The sequence below is a fragment of the Diceros bicornis genome, chromosome X (assembly GCF_020826845.1).
Source record: "Diceros bicornis minor isolate mBicDic1 chromosome X, mDicBic1.mat.cur, whole genome shotgun sequence".
NCBI lineage: Eukaryota > Metazoa > Chordata > Mammalia > Perissodactyla > Rhinocerotidae > Diceros > Diceros bicornis.
Window position 1 is genome coordinate 131,909,917 of NC_080781.1, and position 5,573 is coordinate 131,915,489.

The 5,573-nt window shown below is 50.0% G+C and overlaps 1 long non-coding RNA gene across 6 annotated transcripts; it reads left to right on the forward strand.

Moving 5' to 3' along the window:
- Window positions 1-419: 419 nt before the first annotated feature.
- LOC131400141 (uncharacterized) lies at window positions 420-4,304 on the forward strand. Of its 6 annotated transcripts, none has more exons than XR_009217337.1 (4): window positions 424-1,290; window positions 1,572-2,073; window positions 2,225-2,421; window positions 3,094-4,304. It is a non-coding gene; the product is annotated as an uncharacterized LOC131400141 (long non-coding RNA). The 6 variants fall into 6 exon arrangements; XR_009217333.1 differs by having other exon boundaries at window positions 424-671; window positions 1,197-1,290; window positions 2,225-4,304; XR_009217335.1 differs by having other exon boundaries at window positions 424-671; window positions 1,206-1,290; window positions 2,225-4,304.
- The last annotated feature ends 1,269 nt before the right edge of the window (window positions 4,305-5,573 follow it).

Consider the following 5,573-nt stretch of genomic DNA (forward strand, 5'->3'; position numbering starts at 1 on the left):
AGTGACTTGTTACAGTCTAACTTAAACTAATAATTTCATCGCTTCTGCAAAGAGTCTTAAAAGAGTTTATCTTCCTTTTTTCCTTCCCGATCTTTGTTACATTTTTGTCCTATAATTTACTTCTATATATAACATAAATCTTTTAAGATATTATTGTTATCGTTGTTTTGAACAGCCAATTTTCATTTATATTTACCCACATATCTTCCCTTTCCATTTTTCTCAAAAGAAAAAGTAAAGACAAAGAAGTTCTTTCAGGACCCACCCATTCCCAGTCACTTCCTCATTTTCGTGTTAACTAGTTATATTTTCCATAATAATAATGACCTTAACACATATTCTTGTTCTTCCTTTCCTTGCATATTTTCTGACGACCCCCAAGAGCAATGAAGGGTCCATGAGAGTGAATTTGTGTGTGCGCCCAGCCCCTAGCACAGCCCTGTGCTAGACAAAGAGGTGCTCAATCAATATTTGTCAAAAGACCTGAGCATTCCAGCTTTGCCTTTTGAGCCTTTCCGCTTCCCATCCCCACCCCGGAAGTTCCGTCTACTCTTCGGCTTTGTGATGCAATCTCCGAGGAAGATTGAGAAGCCTGAGGTGGAAGAGGGAGAGCAACAGTGGAGGACGTGGTCGGAAGTGAGCGGTCGGTCTCCACAAGGAACGACAAGGAGGTAGGGGAAGAGGGAAACAGTTGTCCCGGTGGGAAATGGGGGACCCTGGACATGTCCTCTCGGGGGCTGATGAAGCAGTGGCAACGCTGCTTGTGGGGCCTGCTGCCCCTCAGAACAGCCCCTGGGGGCTGTAGGCTGTCAAGCAGAGGCTCCTCCAGCAAGGCCCCTGTAGGTCTTGGGAAGCATCTCCTCAGCACTTCTTCCCCTTCTCTTACATGTGGACTAGTTACCTTGTTCTAGAATCTGGGAAAGGAGACGGGTACATGGGAATGAAAAGGTATGAAAAAATCCTCTTGATAAACGGCCCTCTGGGGGCCGGACCCCTGGAAAGTCCGGCGTCAGAGGGAAGGAAGGGGCTTCCTGGCTTCAGGACACCCTCAGCACTGTGCTGCCTGAGGGAACGCTTGAGTTCCTTCTGGCTATGAAGAAGTTTGGAGTGGATGCCCCTGGGAAAACTATCTAGTGTAGACTCCTGTCTCTCATTACTCATTTATAATTAAAGAGTTGGGCTGCTTTCTCTGTGAGTGTCTACAGGAGGATCTGACATACCCTGAATCATCTCTCCTGTCTCCTGGTTCCTGCACATATTCACAGATTATTCTGCAGATGCAGAAGTGAGGTGGGTATCCCTCGGAGAGGGGCCGGGAGCTGCGGGGCATAGAAGACTGTGGTTGGCCGAGTCTCAGGGTCCATATTCCCTCTCAGGCCTGCAAACCAGTGTGTTAACCTGCCGCAGGGAGGGGGATGCTCACTCAGGCAGGGATGCAGGAGAGAGGGGAGCCAGGAGGCTGGAGCCCCTGCCCATGTGGGCTAGTTTGTGGCCACTCTCAGGCTGGTCACTCCAGGGGGTGGGGTCGCTCCAGGGGTTGGGCTGAAAGTTGCTTGGGGTGGGGTGGGCAGGGCTCTTTTCCCTCCAGGGGCTGCGTGGGAGAAGGATTCCTGGCCTCTCCACCCCAGCAAATGCTGAGTCCTCTGCCTTCCCTGCCTCCTGGTCCCTAGGAGCTTGCATTGCTATTCTGTGATTTGCAGTTCAGGTAAGTGATTTTGAAACAGGAGGGGGCTTGGAGTGTCTTTCTCTTCTGAGCGGACTTAACTCCAATTGAATTATGACGCAGGCAAACCACATTGAAGTGGACACCTAGTCCTACTATGAAAATCATCAGGCAAGGATACTCCTGCTCTGGGGATGAGAAAGGAGAAAGTCTTATTCTTTCCACCTGCACTCAGGGCAGGGGAGGGCACACCCCGTCTGGGTAGGGTGAAAGAGGGAGGGTGGTGGGGTTGGCTTGGCGAGAGTTTTGAAGAAATTCAGGTGGCCATTCGCATACTGAAAGCAGCCTACATAGTTGTCTGTTGTCACCATGTGAGCGGGGTTGAACTTGGTGCCCAGGACACACACGTGGTGAGTAGTTGTCCCTGTGTTGGCTTTGTCTTTTCTCTATATGTGTGTGAAGGAATGAAGGGAGGGGAGGCAGGTCAGACCTGAGAAGAGAAATGCCATTTTGTCTTTCCTTTTTCATTTGTTTTGTGTGCGCTCAGAGAGATTGAGAGAGAGAGGGGGGGAGAGAGAGAGAGACGGAGGAGAGAGAGAGAAGCAGAAAAAGCAAGAGAGAGGGAAAGATTCGAAGATGCAAGAACACCAGCCCCTGGACACCATCTGTGGGACAGCAGCCCTTTGTGTCAGGGGAGCAGGTGCTACATTTTACATCCGTATGTCAGGAATGGGGGGGTATCCCAATCCCCCGCCCAGGTGAGTTTCCTTACAAGACATTGAGGGAATTTCATGGCCAGCTTGTGTGTGTGCCGCTTTGCTGCCAATCTCAGAAAAGCTAACCCTTCACTCGAAGCTAGAAAACATAAGGGCTCCAGGTTATCTGCTCCCCTCCCTCGCCATGCCCAGCCAGCGATGACTGCTCCAGGTGTCTGCTCCTGTCCTGCAAGGTCTCTAGGCTTTCCCAGGGTTCAGCCACCTCCTGAGGTCATGGGGCTGGGCAGGGGCAGCACAGGGCCTCTGACCAAGGTCAACCGTCTCTGGGATCTGTGCTCTTATCCACTGTGCTATATTGGCTCTGCAGAGGTGAGGCCTGGCAGGGAGAGGGAGAAGCACAGGCTGGAGCCTTTCCTCCTGCCAAGCTTCTTCGCTTGTCAGGACACGCAGGCAGTTTTAAACGTGAAATTTCCAAAGTGGCGTGGGTGGGCAGTCTGGTGGCCTGGGATACTTGGAGGTGTCCACACTGCCCTAATGGAAATGCCTTGGTATTACAAAGACCTGTGCAGGTAACCGGGTTTCATAAAATATATGTTGCCCTCAGCTAAAAAGGCTTTGAAAAATAGACTAGCTGTTGTGTATCTATGCCAGGTTAATAGGGATATGGCCTGACTCAGTGAATTTTGCTGGTTCTTGGTTCCCTGCTCCCTGCAGGCTGAGTTTTCGCCCTGCAGCACCATCTGAGAATCAGGAAGCAGAGATGCTGGCATGAAGCTGGCCGTGAGAGCAGGTAAAGGGCAGTTGCTTCTGAGGGTGAGAGGGTGGAGGTGTGAGCACGTCAGAGTTGTAAGGATAGCTTCCCTTTCCACACCCCCAGATGTTCATGGTCTCATCAAGTAACATGGACACAGTATCCCGCCACCAAAATCATTGGTTTGCAGTAGTATTTCGTGTTCTTTTCTGCTATTAGATACATTTCATTTCTCCACGAGAGATGATATTTAGGAATTCTTAGGATTGTGGGGGGAGCACCCTCTGGGCGCTTTTGAAATCCTCCACTTTCTGCATTTAAGAAGAGTTCCCCCCAGAGGCTGTGCAAGCATTTGGGGGTCCTGATAATCCTTATGGCCTTTATTTACATTTTTGGTGTGAATATGGAAAGTCTTACTTAGGGGGAAGTGTGGATCATGTGCCGGCGTGTTTACACATTCCACAAACCCCACACAGGTTATTTCACGTTTATAAGAAGCATCAGAGCCTGGTGTGCAGCTAGGGTTGAGATGCGAGAGGCATCCATGTCTCTTATGGGTGCCTTTACTCATTCACCGCAATTGGATCCATGCCTCTAACTGGCAGGAGTTGGGGCCACGGTGCAGAAGGAAAGCTGATGCCCAGCAGGACCCTGCATTCCAGGCACCTGTAGTCAGGTAGGGGAAGAAGAGGCCGGTACACAAACAGGTGAAATGAAAGGAGGTCATGACAGAGGTGGAGGACAGAGTCCCCTGCCTCCCCACTCATGGAGGCACATGGGAATGAGGAACCTTGGGCTTCAGATGCTAGTTTCTCAGCAAGGTACAGTGAAACCACTGCATTTCTGTCCTCAGTTGCCCAGTTCCACTTGGGAAACGTAATCAGTTTGTCTTCTTCCTCTCAGGACACAGCAGACACAGGGCTTGGATTGTCAGCGTGATGTTCCCTCCTTGTCCATGGTAATGATGGCATGTCTGGCAGACGAAGGTCTTTGAGTTGTGGTGAGAAATGGATATCCCAGGGCAGCTGTGGGAGGGACATCACTCCATGCCGCCCAGACATGGGAAGGGCACCCCTGGAGGAATGAACACAGGTGGAGAGAGAGATGGGGCCCCCTCTATGAACAAGATGGAAGAAGGGCTGGGAGGAGAAAAGGGTTTGCCCAGAGGAAGGGGATGGTTGCTGATGGACTCTGATTGACCAGGTTTCCTCTCATGCTTCTTTCATCCTCTCCTGGTTCCTAAAGCAATCTCACAACCTTCCGTGGGAATGACGTGGCATTTCCATGGTGATGACAGTAATTCTTGATCCCCACACTCCTGCAATTGATCTGCTGAGACAGCTGGTGAGAGTGGGGCAGGAGGTGGGAGGAGAATGAGGCATAGGAAGCTTGCCACCCTCCGTCTTCTTGTGCCCCCTGAGAGGGACAGGGCAGAGTTGAGAGTGGCAGTTGTGTGGGTTGGGGTGGGGGCTGGAGGCCAGTGTGGCACCCTGGTGCCCTGTGTTCTCCTGATTCCCATGACGGGCACGGAAGCAGCTTATTTTGATTTCTCAGTCCTGACCGTCTTTTCTTTTCCTCCTTTCCCATTCCCTTAAGTCTCTGCGCTCAAACATACCCCTCCAATGCAGGCTTCCAGGAGAAGTTGTCCCAGGGCTGCCAAGCAGTTCTGCGGGGTTCAAGTCAGCCAGCTCAAGCTCCTGTCCTCAAAACCATTCCACCTGCAAATCTTGTCAGTACAAGGAAGGCTGCCATTTGTGGTCAATTTTGTGAGGCCTCATTGCTTTGGTCCTCTCTACCAATGATGGTCACTGAAGTCGGGGAGGGCTAGGACTACACGATTCATAGAACAAACAACTTCCTCCCTTGGCCAAAATGGGGACACGTGAACTAACACCTCAGAGTTTTCAAGCAATCAACTGGAGAGAATGTCGAGAATCTAGCAATATTTGGTCACCAAAAGACATACCTAGGCTCCTTCCAACTCTAAGCAAAACATAGGATTAATGAAGTGATACACATAACCTATGCCAGTAATTGTGAAGACATTAAAGTTGGTCCATTCCAGGCAAAACAACATCTTAATGATCTTTGTTGTTGATTAGGGCCCCCCCCCCACCTTTTAACACTGTAACCTGTGAGGTTTCACTTTGAAAATAACGACAAAGGCTTACAAGGCAAATGAATGTCGAAATACTGGAAATACTGTGTAGTGGTTTGGTAGATTGTTATAATAATGATGTCCAATTAATCATGTTAAACCCTGAACACACACCCTTTTTCAATGGGACTTTCTCTCCTCTTCCCTTCAGGGGTTGAATTTATTTCCCCAGGCAGTGATCTTGGGCTGGGTTGTAACTTGTTTCTATCAATAGGATGTTTCAGGTGTGACTTTGCTCACTTTCCTAGGCTAAGCCTTAAGATGCTTTGCAGTTTCTGCCTTTGC